At 48.6% G+C, this 15,969-nt stretch overlaps 1 pseudogene; it reads left to right on the top strand.

The window, feature by feature from the left end:
* Positions 1-12,658: 12,658 nt before the first annotated feature.
* On the top strand, positions 12,659-13,532 carry LOC128108850 (coiled-coil domain-containing protein 25-like; annotated as a pseudogene).
* The last annotated feature ends 2,437 nt before the right edge of the window (positions 13,533-15,969 follow it).

Here is a 15,969-nt window from a genome sequence, read left to right as displayed (position 1 = left end):
TTTCTTTATGGTGGAGGGCAAGAATGAGCTTTTGAAGTTTACTTGTTTTCATTTGTTGAGACAGGTTCCTATGAGCAAGCCCAAGCAGCAGGACTTACACCCCTCTGCCTCCTCCTCTTCGGTGCTGGAATTACAAACCTGCATCACCACCGTGCCTGACTGATGTTTTGCATATAATATTAACATAACCATACTTACACTGCAGAGAAGATTCCTCATTCTCATGAGTCCGTGCTTGAGGTCCCTACAACAAAAAGTCAGATTACTAAGAGCAAAACTATGTATTTAACATGTTTGTGTGGCCCAGAAGCCTCCAGAAAGGAAGCCCCAAAGGGCTGGGGATATAGCTCAATGGTAGAGCCCTTGACAAACAAGATCAAAGCCTGCTTCCACCCCAGCATAATGACTCACGGAGCCAGGGAAGAGAGCTGTGAAGAAGGTATGATGACGGGCAGGAACAGCAAGGGCTGCTTGTTTGTGTTCTCCTGTCTCCAGTCTTCCCAGAAGAGGCCAGTCCTGCTTTCTGTGCATAGAGAAGACGCCTCTGCAGCGGAGTTCTTCAGAGGGTAGCCAGAGGACTCTGTGGCCTGCATAACGGGAGAAGAGAAAGCGGTAGGGAGAAGGGGCCTCCTGCTTACACTGTTTTCCTAGACGCTAAGGTGCCGTGTTTGGGATAGCATGTCCTGAGCCTTCTCAATGACACCTCAGTGAAGGCAAACAGAAACTTCTAACGCTTTCTGTGGAAGAAGAGCTCAGTGGCAAAGTTCTTGGACCTGACGGAAGTCACACTGGCCTGGAGGAATGACCCCACAACTCCCTAACCACTGCAAACGTGGTTACAGCGTCCCGTTTCAGAGATTGTGGACATGATGCTGCTGTGTCCTAAAACCCAGGGAATTTTAAGGTTTATTTCTTTTATTGTGTGTGTGTGTGAGTACTTTGCTGCATGCATGTATGTGCAGCCCATGTGTGCCTGGTGCCCACAGAGGTCGGAAGAGGGAATTGCATGCCCCTGGAACTGGAGTTACAGACAGCTGTGAGCCACCACATGGGGGCTGGGAACCAAACCCAGGTCTTCTGCAGAAGCAGAAAGTGCTCTTAATCACGGAGCCACCTCCCCAACTCCTGTGTTCACTTTTTCAAAGTAATCTTGGGCCACCCAGAAGCCATAATTGCCGGAGGGAAGGGTCTAAGTCATTTGCCTGGACAGAGTGCTTCCTCCTCAGGCTGACAGCTGCCCTTCCTCCCTTGAGGAGGCCTCTGATTTCTCAGAGCCCCACAGTTTCCAGGGTAACCATCTTCTTCTTCAGGGACAGGGGTGGAGCCTGGAACCAAGTAGGCCCCGCAGGCCTGCCTCTAAGAGGGGCCATCCCTACGGCCAGCTCCAGCAAACCTCAGGACTGTGCCCGAGACAGTATCTTACATGGAGCCCAGGCTGGACTTAAACTTATGATCTCCTGCCTCATGCTCCTTAGTGCTGGGATCACAGGCCTGTATCACCAGGAATTCTGGGATACAGACAGTCTATCTGGGAGGCGGCTTGCTGAGTCCGATTCCTGTGGAATTTGCCACTTTATCCAAGTAAAAGGGAACCTCAGAGGCAGAACCATCCTGTTCTGAAGCTTGAGCCCTACTTGGCAACGTCTGAGGCACACTGCTGCAGTGGGTGGGTCTTTGTGCCATACCTTGAAGTACCGCCCCTAGTGAGGCAGCAGGTAGCTGCTAGGTACCCTTGGGTGTGGCCGCCAGGGACCCTTAAGACCTAGGATGCAAGTACATACGCTGTAGCGGGTAGCTGTTCCAGCTTTGACCTCTAAGCATTGCCCCTAGAGTGACAAGTAACTGCCACACCTGCCTATGACCTGCCCCTGGGGCATGGCTGAGGTGAGACCCCTTAAGACCTGAGATGCATAGTACTTGCTCTCTTGGCTCCTCGTGATCCTGGATGCTGGATTATAGACCAAGTCAGAGTTCTCCAGAGAACCACGCTGGACTGCACCTCATCTCTCCCAGATACTGTAACTGACCCCTTATTGACTGTAAGTTACTCCTGAAATAAACCTCTCTTAATTACCAGATAAACTAGGTGGAATTGCCTCATTAATTGTCACGATAGTGTGCTCTCTTCTGTTCGATACCTTGTGGTCTTAGATGCTGGTGCTGATCAAGACAGAGCTCTCCTGAGAACCACGTTGAGCCTTGCCCCTCCCCTCCAGGATTCTGTGACCAACTCCTTTATTCTGGTTGTGAGTTAACCCCCGAATAAATTCCTTTGACCATCAAATAGACTCTGTAGATATATCCCACTACACAGCCTGTGACTGCTTTGTTCAAGACTTGCTATTTTCAACCATCTTACTAAAACTAAACACCCTCATTATCATCCCTACACTATAAACTAGGAATCAAGGGGCTAAGATACGCCTCAGGCCGTGGAGAGGCCAGGGTTGGATCCCAAGCAGTGTGATTGAGAGACCCTCCGGCTTCGTCCCTATGGGTGCTTTGCTGCACTGGTATCAAACGCCGTTTCCCCATGTCTTTCGTCCCATCTGCAGCTCTCCTGATGTGTCTAAACACCATCAGAATGAACCGATCTAAGCAGAAGGAAACAGCACACGTACGTAGAACTCCATCCTACCCCACATGCCTCTTTGCTCAGTCTCTCCGTTCCTGGAAGACACACTTGTGGAGAGCACACACCCCATCGCCCCGCGGATGAAGAGTTAGAGATGAAAATCTGAAAGTCACTCTCACTGCTCTCTGGCTGCCTTAGTCAGGGTTCTTTCGCTGTGGAGAGACACCAGGACCACGTTGTAACTCTCACAGAGGAAAACATTTAGTTGTGGTGGTTCGCTTACAGTTCAGAGGTTTAGTCCGGGCAGCATGGCAGCTGGGATTCCGGCGGTGTACAGGCAGACATGGTGCTGGAGCTGAAAGTCCTACTTGATATGCAGGTAACAGGAAGTGAACTGTCTCACGGGGCATTTCTTGAGCATATATGAGACCCTAAAGCCCACCTACACAATGACACACTTCCTCCAACCAAGTCACACCTGCTCCAACAAGACCACACCTACCCCAACAAGGCCACACCTACCCCAACAAGGCCACACCTACCCCAACAAGGCCACACCTACCCCAACAAGGCCACACCTCCCAATAGTGCCACTCCCTTTGGAGGCCATTTTCTTTCAAACCACCACACGGACCTTCTTGGTGCCCTCCTTACCGCCAACCCCGTTGTCTTGTATTTTTACCCTGTGTGCTGGGGGAGTGAAGTGGGGACCTCTCATGTGACAGGTACCTTGACTCTGAGCTGCAGCCCTGGCTCCTGTCCCTTCCATCTTAACACAAAGCACAATCTCCCTTGGCCTGCTGCAGCTCTTTTGCCCCTTGCCCAGGCTTTCAGGTCGTATCTGGGCAACCCTGGACAGCAGTCAACATTCATGGCTTGATCTGGCTGCCCATCATGATCAGAAATGGCTCACTGCACCCCTCAATGGTCCCACTTCCAAGAGATGGACTTCTTTTATAGTCTCCCTTCTTTTCTCTAGAACATTTTTGCAGACTCTTACCTGTATGGACAACAGAGAGGAAATGTTGAGATCCTCTTCTTGCCTCCAAGGGTGCCCCCCCCACCCCCAGCGCGCGCGTGCGCGCGCGTGCGCGCGCACACACACACACACACACACACACACACACACACAATTAAAAATAAAATAAATTGGATGGAGCATGGTGGTGTACACTTTTAATTGCAGTGCTTGGGAAACAGAAGCAGGCAGATCTCTATGAATTTCAAATTAGCCTGGTCTACATAGTGAGTTCCAGGCCAGCCAGGGCTACAATCAATCAATCAATCAATCAATGTGAATAAATAAGAGTAAATACATAAAATAAATAAGCAAATAGATTATTTTAAAAGAAAGAAAAGGACTTGGATCTGGGATATAGCTCAGTTGTTATAATGCTTACCTGGAATGCACAGTCTCGAGTTCATCCCCCTGAACTGCACATACCAGATGTGATTGACAGGACCTGTAATCCCGGCACTCAGAGAGGGAAACGAGAGGATTCAAACTTGAACTACACAGGGAATTTGAGGACTGCATGAGACCCTGTCCCAAAAACAAAATACATGGTGCTATGAGATGGTTCAGCAGTAAATCCACCACAATACAAGACGAGTGGCCTGAGTCTGATTGCTTGAACCTACGTAAATATGGAAGGCATGAAGCAACTCCACAAAGCTCTGTGTTCTCTGATCTCCACGTGTGTTCAGTGGCATATGTGTACCTGTAGTTACACATTCTCTCTCTCTCTCTCTCTCTCTCTCTCTCTCTCTCTCTCTCTCTCTCTCTCTCACACACACACACACACACACACACACACACACACACACACACTAAAATCTTAAATGGTGACTAGCTTTCCTGCTAATAAAGGTAGATGGGAGTTGGTGGTGGTTAAAATGAGAGATGTGCCTCTTGTACCCCAAGACACTCATACGTCACCCTGTATGTGGTGGCACTCTAGGGTTGTCCTGGACTCAGAGGGGAGACAAGGTAGCATATCTCCTTGGGCTGCATCTATGGTGTGAGCTGACTTCCAGAATCTTCTTCATCTCTGCCTTGATCAGTGTTCTATGGCTGTGAAGAGACACCAGGACCATGGCAACTCTTATAAATGAAAGCATTCAACTGGGGCTGGCTTACAGTTGCAGAGGTTAGTCCATTTCATCATAGTGGCACACAGGCAGACAGACATGATGCTGGAGAAGTAGCTGGGAGTTCTACATCCGGATCCACAGGCAGCAGGAAGAGAGAGACACTGACTGGGCCTGGCAGGCCCACCCCCAGTGACACACCTCCTTTAATAAGGCCACACCTCCTAATCCTTCTCAAGTAGTGCCACTCCCTGGTGACCAAGTGTTTAGATCTATGAGCTGATGGGCGCCATTCTCATTCAAATCACCACAAGCTCCATTTGCAGCCAGGCTCTTGCGATACTAACAGCATTGGGGCATGAGGCAAAGGCCACCCCACAAGAAGGAATCAGCCCCTAAACCTGTCCCTGTGTTTTCAAATGACAGACTCCTCTCCAGGATGTTGAAATTACAGTTGACATAGTTGTCAATAGTTCCTCTCAAGCGACAGAATGGTTTGGCAATAAGTCTGCAAATTCAGCCCTGTGGATAGCATCAGTGCAGCCCACCCCTCATGAAGAATTAAGAGAAGGCCCTCCCCACCCTCAGGCACTTGTCAAATGCACTTTTCTCTCGTGTGTTTCTCATCCCACGGATGTGTTTGGGGGCATTCCACATGAAAAGTCAGACTTTTGTCTAATTTTTAGAAAAGTTTTCTCTGTGTAGCCCAGGCTGGCTTCAACTCCAGTTCTTCCTGCCTCATCCTCCTGGGTGCTGGGATGACAATGCCTGGTACCTGTGGTTTGGATTCTCAAAGGCAACAGAGGGGATGCTCCCCGTGAGGACATGCTGGTGTGGTTCCTTTGACTTGTCCATCGGAAGTGGCCCCGTCTATTCCTGGCCGGTTGGGAATCTACAAGCTCTACAGATACTTTTCTTACGCCTATCCAGCAGCCAGCACCATCCTGGAGGACCTAAGGAGCACCCCTTCTGTGTTCTGCTCTGCAGCTAGTGATGAGCATTCTTAGTACACGTGGAAGTGGAAGTGTAGCTGCACAGGCAGCTGCTGTGTGCCAGGCCCAAGAGGGCCACACGGGTGCCGTGAGCCATATCTAGACATTTGTAGCAGAGTGTAAGAGAAAATCACTGTGGAGGAAGGTCCGCGTGCACGCGCACGTACGTGCAGTCAAGAGGACAATGTTAGCCTGCGTGGTGCACTCCTGCAGCCCTAGTACGCAGGAGGCTGAGGCGGGAGGTTTGAAAACTCAAGGTCAGCTTGGGCTGTATTGTCTCAAAAAGAGGAGGAAGAGGAGGGAGGGGAGAAAGAAAGAAAGGAAAAAGAGGAAGAGGCAGTGAGGACCCTGCGCCTGCCCCAGTGAAAACCTCAGCAGGGCTGTGGATTAATTGTGCTGTCACTCTTGGAAACTGCCGCAGCCCCTCTGAGGAAGGACCGCTGTCCCCTCTCAGTAGACTGCTGGGACTGCAGAGGGTCAGACCTCTAGGCTGATTTGGTATTTCGTCTGCCTCTTCTCCTGGTGTCTGAGGGAGGCGTGAGGCTTTTTTCTCTCTCCCTCACCTGCCCCTCACCACCCCATCCCTCACCCCTGCCCCTCACCACCCCATCCCTCACCCCTGCCCCTCACCACCCCATCCCTTACCCCTGCCCTCTGCCTTTCCCAAGCAGCAGATCCCTGCCTCAGGGAGACAGGGCAAAGCCAGGAGGGGGCCCTTGCCTCCAGACTTTAGGATAGTCGGGATGGCTCCTGTACTGAGATCTTGTGGGTGCTCTGGCTGTTCCCAGAGATGTGTGTGTGTGTGTGTGTGTGTGTGTGTGTGTGTGTGTGTGTGTGTGTCTGTGTGTGTGTGTCTGTGTGTGAAGGGAGGGTTCTCAGGGCTTTCCAGTATGCTGTCACATAGAGTGTAGCCCCAAGAATCTGAAGTTCACACCCTGTTTCCTTTATGCTGAGGTCACCAGGGTTTTAAACGTCCCCACAGTGAGAACCCTGGAAGCTTTCCATTGCACCCCATACCCTGCCGTCAGAGGAGGGCAACCACTCCTCTTTCTGACTGAGTGGGTCCTTTTCGCCATCTCAGGCTGATGAGAGTCTGGACCTGGTCCACAAGGCCCTCAGCCGCAGTGAACAGTGACAGGACCTCTGAAGACCATGCTCCCTTGGCCCCAGGGGACACTAATGACACCTGAGTTTCATTTCCCTTCCTGCTCTGAGGGACAGCACCACAAGAAACCCTCAAACCCTCTCAACTACTTCACAGTTCTCAAGGTGCATAGAGAAGGACCAAGGGTCCTGAGACCTAAGCTAGACATTTGCTGAGCTCTCTCAAACACAGTTTTGGATCCAGCACTTCCTTAAAAACAAAGCGAGTTTGTGAGACAGAGAGCCTCTCTTTATCACCCCGTTGTAATACCTCGCAGATGCTCAGGAGGATACAAACATTTCAGGGGGGTAAAGGGGTGTTCAGTTTTCTCCAGGCGAGGGAGAAAACCATGGAAGACTTCTTGGAGGAAGTGATCTTTGAGCAGGGCCTCATGCCTGTGGAGGTCCAGGGTGAGTGCTCTCAGGAGTGTCAACAGCTAGAAGGCTCCCAGGAGGAAACTGAACTGTGTCTGGGATGGCTCTTAGGGAATCATCTTAGTGGCATTTCCGTTTCTGGGGAGACACAGTTCAGATTACTCCACAGGAGAAGAGGGAGCGAGTGCTGGGAGGGTTTCCATGGGTTCTCTAGAGCCGTGGCTCGAAGCCCACCCCAGCCCAGCGGTGCCCACTCTCAGCAGAGAACCTCACAGCTGGGCTTGGCACTTGTTTGAAAAAGCAAGCCCCCTGCTGCAGAGTGTTTCTGGAGAGATGTGCAAAGGAGGGAAATCTGGCCGTCTGTAGTTCACCTGCCTCCTAAGGAGAAAAGGAGAAAGGCCCAATGGAGGCCTTTGTTTTTCTGAGCATCCAGTTGGAAACTGATACTTGATTTGAAAGAAGGAGTTGGAAAAATTGACCTTGAAAAGGGAAAGCTACTTGTCTGTCCCCTTAAAATGGTAGAAATTGGCTGAGGAGCATCATTTAGATTCCTGCTTTCTTTGGACCCTTCGGGTGTGTTGGGAGGAGCAGAGTGAGCAACAAGGGTTCCTGTGGTTCTCAAGAGAAAAGAGGCCTCAGCCTGCCTTTGAGTTATATCAGCAGACAGAGCAGGGTGCTGGCTAGGAGGCTGCTGGGTGACGTGGGAGCTGTGCTCCCAATCCCTTGGCCCCTCCATTCTTGATCTTAATGCTGAACTGACCTTTGGTGGCCCCTGCTCGGCGGAACCATGCTCTTTGGGTCTACTGGAAGTTAACACTGTGTGCTGGGAAGACAAACCACAGTGAAGACTTAGGGGTAAGGAGCCAGGAAGGACAGATGGAGGACTAAGGAACAGAGGACAAAAATGAGGTCAAAAGCATAAGGCCTTAGTTATTACTGGGGCTACTCAGGACAGAAAAAGTAGGTAAGAGAGGAACTGAGACTCAGGACAGAGCTGAAGGTGTATAGAGAGAATTTTGTCATAGAGGAATAAAGTTGATGGACAAAGAGCTTGGCGTATCTAGATTCATTTCCCCGCTGTTAGTAGCGTCTCTCCTGGGCTGCTGGGAAGGAAATTAAGAGATGGGACCTCAGATTTCTGAAAGCTCCCTGTGCACTTCAGAGGAAAAAGCATCCTCTATCCATGAAATAAAATTCCTCCCCCTTCTTCCAGAGTGAGCCCACAGAGGCAATGTGCCCATTCCCAAACTTAGGGACACATATGCACTGAATCCTTCTGTTCCCTGCTCCTGGTGGAAAATGGGCCCTTTAGCACGAAAATACATTGAAGTCATGCTAGATTGTATTGGTATTTGTGGTGGTTTGAAAGAAAATGGCCCCCAAAGGGTGTGGCACTATTAGGAGGTGTGGCCTTGTTGGAGGAAGTGTGTCATTGTTGGGCCGGCTTTGAGGTCTTTTTCTCAAGCTTCACTCAATGTGACAGTTGACTTCCTGCTGCCTGCAAAATGTAGCACTCGTGGCTAGAGTGCTACATCTGCCTATACACCACCATGCTCCCATCATGATGATAATGGACTGAACCTCGGAAACTGTAAGTGAGACACCACAATTAAATGCTTTCTTTATAAGATTTGCCATGGTCATGGTGTCTCTTCACAGCAATAAAAACCTAACTAAGACTATCAAAACTGAAAAGTTTGCCTCAATGATGCTCAAGTCTGAAGAATGTGAAGTGGGTCTAGGACCAGAGACCCCAGGGCCTTGGCCCCATGGCAACAGGCCACAGGAGCTGAGCGCTGTAGCAGCCCCATGAAAGACTTGAAATGGTGGAGGCTGAAGGACAAGGAGCCTGTCTGGGCTCTCATTCTACCCATGTTTCCTTCTTAAAAGTAAACCTGATCACTACAAAGACCGATGACAGGCATGCAGCAGCTGTGCACGGTAATGTCCACACTGTGATAGCCACAGTAGCCAACAGGTGGAGATAGTGCAGCTATCTCCCCAGAGATAAATCTCCCCAGAGATATACAAAATGTCATGTGTTTTACAAAGAACTGTAAGAAAGACAGCCCTGGACACATGCATCTAGAGTCCCAGCTACTTGCATGGCTGAGACGGATCACGTGAGCCCAGGAGATCACCTGGATCAGCATGGGTAACATAGTGAGACCCTGACCCCCCCAGATAGACTTGCAAACAAGAGCCAAGGAAAGAAATTCTGACGAACTCTGCAGCACAGCTAGATCTCCAAGGTTTTAGAAGTGAAATAAGCCATGTACTAAAAAGGAAATATTGTATGACTTCCCTTAACTGAGCTACCTAAGTTAGTCAAGCGCACGGAGACACAGAGAGGTGGCTGCCAGGGCTAAGAGTTGGAGGGAACTGCATGGAAAGCGATGCACAGAGGTCCAGTGACTCAGAAGTTCTGGGGACAGGAGGGGACAGTTGTATAACTCTGAACTTAACCCAGTGCACTGTACGGTTAAAAATAGTTAAGGTAGGTTGTATGTCATATACAACTTATTAAGCCAGATGTGGCCAGCACACCTGCACTTGGGAGGCTGAGGCAGGAGTAGAGAGAGACCAGCCTGGGCTACCTAGTGAGAGACTGAGAATTAAACAGACTCCCTGGTAGGCAGACAGGTAAGGAGAGGGGCCATGACGAGGTGTGGTGGTTTGAATAGGGATGGTCCCCATAAACTCGTATATTTGAATGCTTGGTCATTAGGGAGTGGTGCTACTTGATAGGGATTAGAAGGAGTGGCCTTGTTGGAGGAGGTGCGTCATTGGCTTTGGTGTTTCAGATGTTCAAGCCAGGCCCAATGTCTCTCTCTTCTTGCTGCCTTTGGATCTGTATGTAGAACTCTTAGGTACCATGTCTGCCATGTTCCTGCCATGCTTCCCACCATGATGATGATGAACTAAACCTCTGAACTGTAAGCCAGCCCCAATTGCATGCTTTTCTTCATAAGAGTTGCTGTGGTCACAGTTTCTCTTCACAGCAATAGAAACCCTAACTAAGACACTAGGTAATGAAGGTATCAAATCATCAAGATGGCCAGCTCCTTCCTCATCCTCCTGACTTGAGACAGAAGCCTGGCAGCTTAAAACAAAGGCCTTGTAGGCTTTTTGCTGCCCCCTAGCAGGCCCCTGCTGTGGACTGGCTCAACAAATTCAAGACCTCTTCAGGACAAGTCACCCAACAGGTGACTTGGGCCAATCAACCTGTCTTTAAACTGACCAACTCTAAAGTAGGGGAGGAAAGTCTTCCAAGGCATTAAACTCCCCAGCCCTCAAGAAGAGACTGGACCTTCAGTTTTGCAGAGGGTCTTTTTCTCTGTGTGTCTACTGCACGTGTGTGCTTCCTCACCCCCAGTAAATGCTTTTCCTCAGCTAGTGATTCTACCTGAGGTGAGTGCTTGAGGTTTCTCTGCTGTTACCTGCTGTGTTCCAGAGTTTTCCTTTTAATTCTTTAACTGGCAGAGACCCCTAGATTGTATCACCTAATTATAGATGGATGGATGGATGGATGGATGGATGGATGGATAGATAGATCGATAGACAGACAGACAAATGGATAAAATGGTAGCTGATTGGTCTACTTATATTAAAGATACATTTTTATTGATATACTTTTTTATTTGTTTATTTTGAAACAAAGTTTCATGTAACCTTTGCTGGCTTTGAGTTCACTATAGCCAAGGATGGCCTTGAGCTCCTGATCTTCCTGTTGTCCAATCCAAAGGAAATTCCATTTCCCCTAATTCCGGCAGTTAGACAAAAGCCAGCATTCATCCGGGACTTGTGAAGCCAGTTCCTTTCTATCAAAAGGAGACATTTCTCTTATTGACAGAAGGACAAATGGCTATCTGTAGAGCTTGTTAGCATACATGCTGGCCTCCAGGCTCCCTCAGTATCACAAGTACCTGTTACACATTTCCCAGTCCATGCTGGCTTCCTGGCTCTTCTCACTCCCTCCCCTCCCTAAACGCCTTCCAGGTCACGGGCTTCCCTCCCCCGCATTCAGCCTCCTCATAACCCCGCTGTTTTGGCTATGCTTCCTCGTCTTTGGTTCCTCACCCGCCTTGTCTTCCCTCTCAGTTTCTCTCCCTCTCCTTTTCTGTCTCCCCTCTCCCTTTCTCTTATCCCCCTCCCCATCTATATTCCTGTCTCTCTTTGTTCTGCTCCTGTTTCAGGACCGGGTCTAGTCTGCTGGCCGTGTTAGGTGTCCCACTTCCTCTCTCTGCTCGGGACTCTTCCAGGTGCCTCTGGCTGTACTCGCTCTCATATCTACAATAAAATCTGCCCCCAGTCACACCATGGAGGGGCTGGGCCAGTTTATACACCTGCCTCTACCTCCCCAGTGCTTGGATTACAGGCAGGTGCCGCCACACCCAACTTGTGACGGATACTTTTAGTTTGATCCAGTGGTAGGGGTAGTAGCGGTGGCGGTTTCCGTCATGTGGCCTCCAGAGGACAGAACTCTCAAGGCAACCTAGGCATGAGGGAAAGTGGCCACCTTTCTGCCTGGCCCGGTGTGATCCCGATGCCACCCAAAGCCTCTGAGGCAGGCAGCCTGTATCACGACAGCCAGTTTCTGAAGTCTGTTTACTGCAGGGGACTGGCAGGTAGGGGACTTTCCTTTGGCCAGACAATAAAACAGAGGAAACTAAGCTGTCCCTGATCCATGAATGGAAATTGTCCTTTCATACTTCTTTTTTCTGAGTGTTGTCCCCTCCCCACCTCAGGCTGCCAGAAAGTTGATGGAACAGCTGTCACCAGCTGGGTGTGACCCATCAATTTATCATCTCTCCTCACCCCATCCCAACAACCTCCCTCCCCACTCACCCCCCACCCCACCCCACCCCCGCCGAAAATGCCTGAGTACAGTCTCCTATTTTTAAGAGCTAAATTCCCTGTCGACATAGCAACTTGGAGGCTGTAACTCTTGTCAGTTGGTGCTGGGATGGAAGCAAAGCCACCTTTCCCCAGGGCCGCAGCTGGCCTGCAGCAGAGGGCAGATCCATCCACTTGTGCACACACAGACATGTCCGCCTCATCTTCTTCTTTGCCCATTTTTAAACCCTTTAAAAATGTGAAAACCACCCTTAGATTGCTATTCATTTAAAAAATTTTTTTAAAAAGTCCTATCTATGGAAAAGGAACGATGTGAGTAATTTTATCTCTCCCAAGTCTGTACATTTTTATTCATTAAATTTTAACAATTTATGTTCTTCAGGTACTTCAAAATTAGGTTACACAATGAGGGTTTTTTTTGTTTGTTTGTTTTTTGCCAAGCATGATGGCACACACCTGTAAGCCTAGCACTTGGGAGCTGTAGGCAGAAGGATTGGAAGTTCAAGGACAGGCTCTGCTACATAATAAGTTCTAGGCCAGCCTGGACTACACGAAACCTTGTGTTAAGATTTTGTGGTGGGAGCTTCGAGATTTGGGCAGGAGCCGCCACTCTTCAGTCAGGATCATGGTGTTCTACTTCACCAGCAGCAGTGTTAGCTCATCTACTTACGCTATCTACACAGGAAAGGAAAAATATGAAAATGAAGAGCTGATAAAGTATGACTGGCCTGAAGATATTTGGTTTCACGTGGACAAACTCTCTTTGGCTCATGTATACCTTCGATTACAAAAGGGAAAGACAGCCGGATGGTGCACGCACTCAGGAGGCAGAGGCAGGCGGCTCGCTGTGAGTTCGAGGTCAGCCTGGGCTACAGAGTGAGTTCCAGGAAAGGCGAAAAGCTACACAGAGAAACCCTGTCTCGAAAAACAAAACCAAAAACAAAACAAAAGGGAGAGATGATAGAAGACATTCCAAAGGAGGTTCTGATGGACTGTGCCTACCTTGTGAAGGCTAATAGCATTCAAGGATGCAAGATGAACAACGTTAATGTGGTATACACACAGCTGATGTGGATGTGGGGCAGATAGGCTTTCACAGGCAGAAAGATGTCAAAATTGTGACAGTGGAGAAGAAAGTGAATGAAATCTTGAACCTATTAGAAAAAAAACAAATCGGAGAAGTTTCCCGACCTAGCAGCAGAGTAAGAAGGTCGAGACCGTGAAGAGAGGAATGAGAAACAAGCTCAGATTCAGGAAATGAAAAGGAGAGAGAAAGAAGAAATGAAGAATAAAAGGGAAATGGATGGACTTAGGAGCTGCTCGTCACTAATGAAAGGTGAGAACATGTCCTCAAATCAAGATGGTAATGATTCTGATGAGTTCATGTGAGCTGAGCAAAGGACCCTGGGAAGACATAAATGTGCAGACCATTACAGATCTTTTGATTTCGTCTATGTTCTGAATTACAGAAACCAACCAACCAAAATTCTACCTTCATTCTACATCACTCATTTTGGAGTTTTTTTTTTTTTTTTTTTTTTTTTTTTTTTTTTTTTTTTTGGTTTTTCGAGACAGGGTTTCTCTGTGTAGCTTTGCGCCTTTCCTGGAACTCGCTTTGGAGACCAGGCTGGCCTCGAACTCACAGAGATCCGCCTGGCTCTGCCTCCCGAGTGCTGGGATTAAAGGCGTGCGCCACCACCGCCCGGCGGAGTTTTTTTTTTTAAGTCATTCTTTTTGCCGATGAAAAGAACAGATGTGTCATGTAGTTGAACTTGAAGACAACTTATAACTCTAGGAAAAGAAAAATATTTTTGGCGGAACATACGTCAGTACCTCAGGAAGGCTGGCTGCCTCTGTTCCTGAGATAGACATTTGAGCACACTGACTCTGGAAAGTGTTTCTGTGGCTGTGGTCTGTCCTAGAAACAGACATCATCAGGAAATGCGTTTCCTATTTCTGAAACATCTCTGCTTCTAATAAGACCATCAGTGGGTTAGTCGGGCCAGGGCCCCTGGTGATGATTTCCTGATTGGAAGAAGGGTCTGTGAGTTTTGAAGACAGTGGTGGTACTTGAGACTCGGATTTCAATATTGACAAGTTCTCTCTTGTTGGTTTCAGGGTAGCTAGCCCAGCCCTTAGCTTCTTCCAAGGGTCATGTTCTCATCCTCAAGGTGAGGGCCCTCGTCTTAGCGCCATGGTTACACAGTTGATCTTAACCAAGTTTAGGAACTTGTTACCTGAACCACAGGTGACCCAAGCCACAGATGTGACAACTGGGCTCTGAAGTCACTTCTCTGTGTGGAGGGAGACAGGCAGGGGCACTTTGCCGGTAGTAGGAGTGACACTGCCTCATTTTGTCTTGACTATATCATGAAACAAAAGTCCAGAGTGGACTGTGAGTTTTAGAAAGAACCTAGCATTTTCTTAGTCAGCAAGTCATCTGTTTCCTTACTTAGAAATAATATTTATTTTGTTTCATTTTTTGGTCGGAGCTGAGGACCGAACCCAGGGCCTTGCACTTGCTAGGCAAGTGCTCTACCACTGAGTTAAATCCCCAACCCCATTAATATTTATTTTCAATTGTAACTCCAGAGTTGTAGGCTGAGTGACTTCACACGGAGCACTGGTACTGGTCTGTAGGCTGGGTGACTTCACACGGAACACTGGTACTGGTCTGTAGGCTGGGTGACCTCACATGGAGCACTAGTACTGGTCTGAGCCACCTGTTGTCCAGGAGACACATCTTTATTGCAGTGTTTAAGGGAATCCCTGTAAAGACACAGCAAAGCAGTGAGAGAGAAGAGAGGCAAAGCCTGCCGGGAAGTGGCATGCAGATCCATATTTTAGCGTACCACCACACAGTGCCCACAGCACTGGGGTGCTGAGCCAGCAGAAATGATTTCTTCAGCAAATGTACCAGCTGCCATCACTGAAGTATGGGCAAACCCAGAAGACCTATGATGCCTGGTACTCCAAGTTGAGTGTGAGTTGAACTGGAAAATTCCCTGAGGCATACATCACACATTAGCCAAATTTGAGGGATATGGAAGCCAGGACCAGTGTGTGTGTGTGTGTGTGTGTGTGTGTGTGTGTGTGTGTGTGTGTGTGTGAGAGAGAGAGAGAGAGAGAGAGAGAGAGAGAGAGAGAGAGAGAGAGAGAGATATTTAGACTGGAGTTCTGTGATTTCAAAAAATTATAATCAAGTATCATTTTTATCAGAAAAAAAAGATTTTGTGGTGATCGGAGGGCTAAGGAATGCTACACTGATCACACCATGCAATAGATCTCATGCAAAAGATTTATTAGGTTTTATTGAAGGCCGCCTCTGAGCAAGGATGAAGAGAAGGGGCAGGGTGTGAAGGTGTGGGCTTTATAAAGGGTACGTGACTCTTGGCAACAGTGGAAATGACATGGCTGCTGTGGCTGAGCTGCTCAGGTGGGCTGAGGGTACTTGGTCATGGAATGTGATGGTTCTCAGTTTACCAACACTCCCCACTCTTATTTATTATAAAGGGTGAGGAAATAGGAAGGGGTGATGGTGGGGCAGGAGTGGAGGCACTGTTGTCTGGGGGCATTGCATCTTTGGGGACCCAAGAAAGTTGGGATGCTGGCTAAGTCTGGGAAGAGCAGACTATTCCACTCTTTGTCCAGACTCTTCAGGACCATCTGGGGCTGGAGAAGTGTAGGCAGCATTTTTGAGGCTGGACCACCTGTGACTAGCTGCTTTGAGGATGTTCTAGATGCAGATTTGAGGGAGCACCTGAAGCTGGTAAGTTGCTGGAGCAGTCTACAGTTGATTTGAAATCTGTTGGGACAGATAGACGAGGAAGAGAAGGTAAAGTTAAGAAATTTAAGCGAACTTTTTAATGATTTATTTTTATTTTATGTACATTGGTATTTTGCCTGCATGTGTGTCTGTGTGAGGGTGGCAGACAC

The sequence above is a fragment of the Peromyscus californicus genome, unplaced genomic scaffold (assembly GCF_007827085.1).
Source record: "Peromyscus californicus insignis strain IS unplaced genomic scaffold, ASM782708v3 Scaffold_13__1_contigs__length_99412109, whole genome shotgun sequence".
Classification (NCBI taxonomy): Eukaryota; Metazoa; Chordata; class Mammalia; order Rodentia; family Cricetidae; genus Peromyscus; species Peromyscus californicus.
This window is presented reverse-complemented; position numbering and strand designations above follow the sequence as displayed.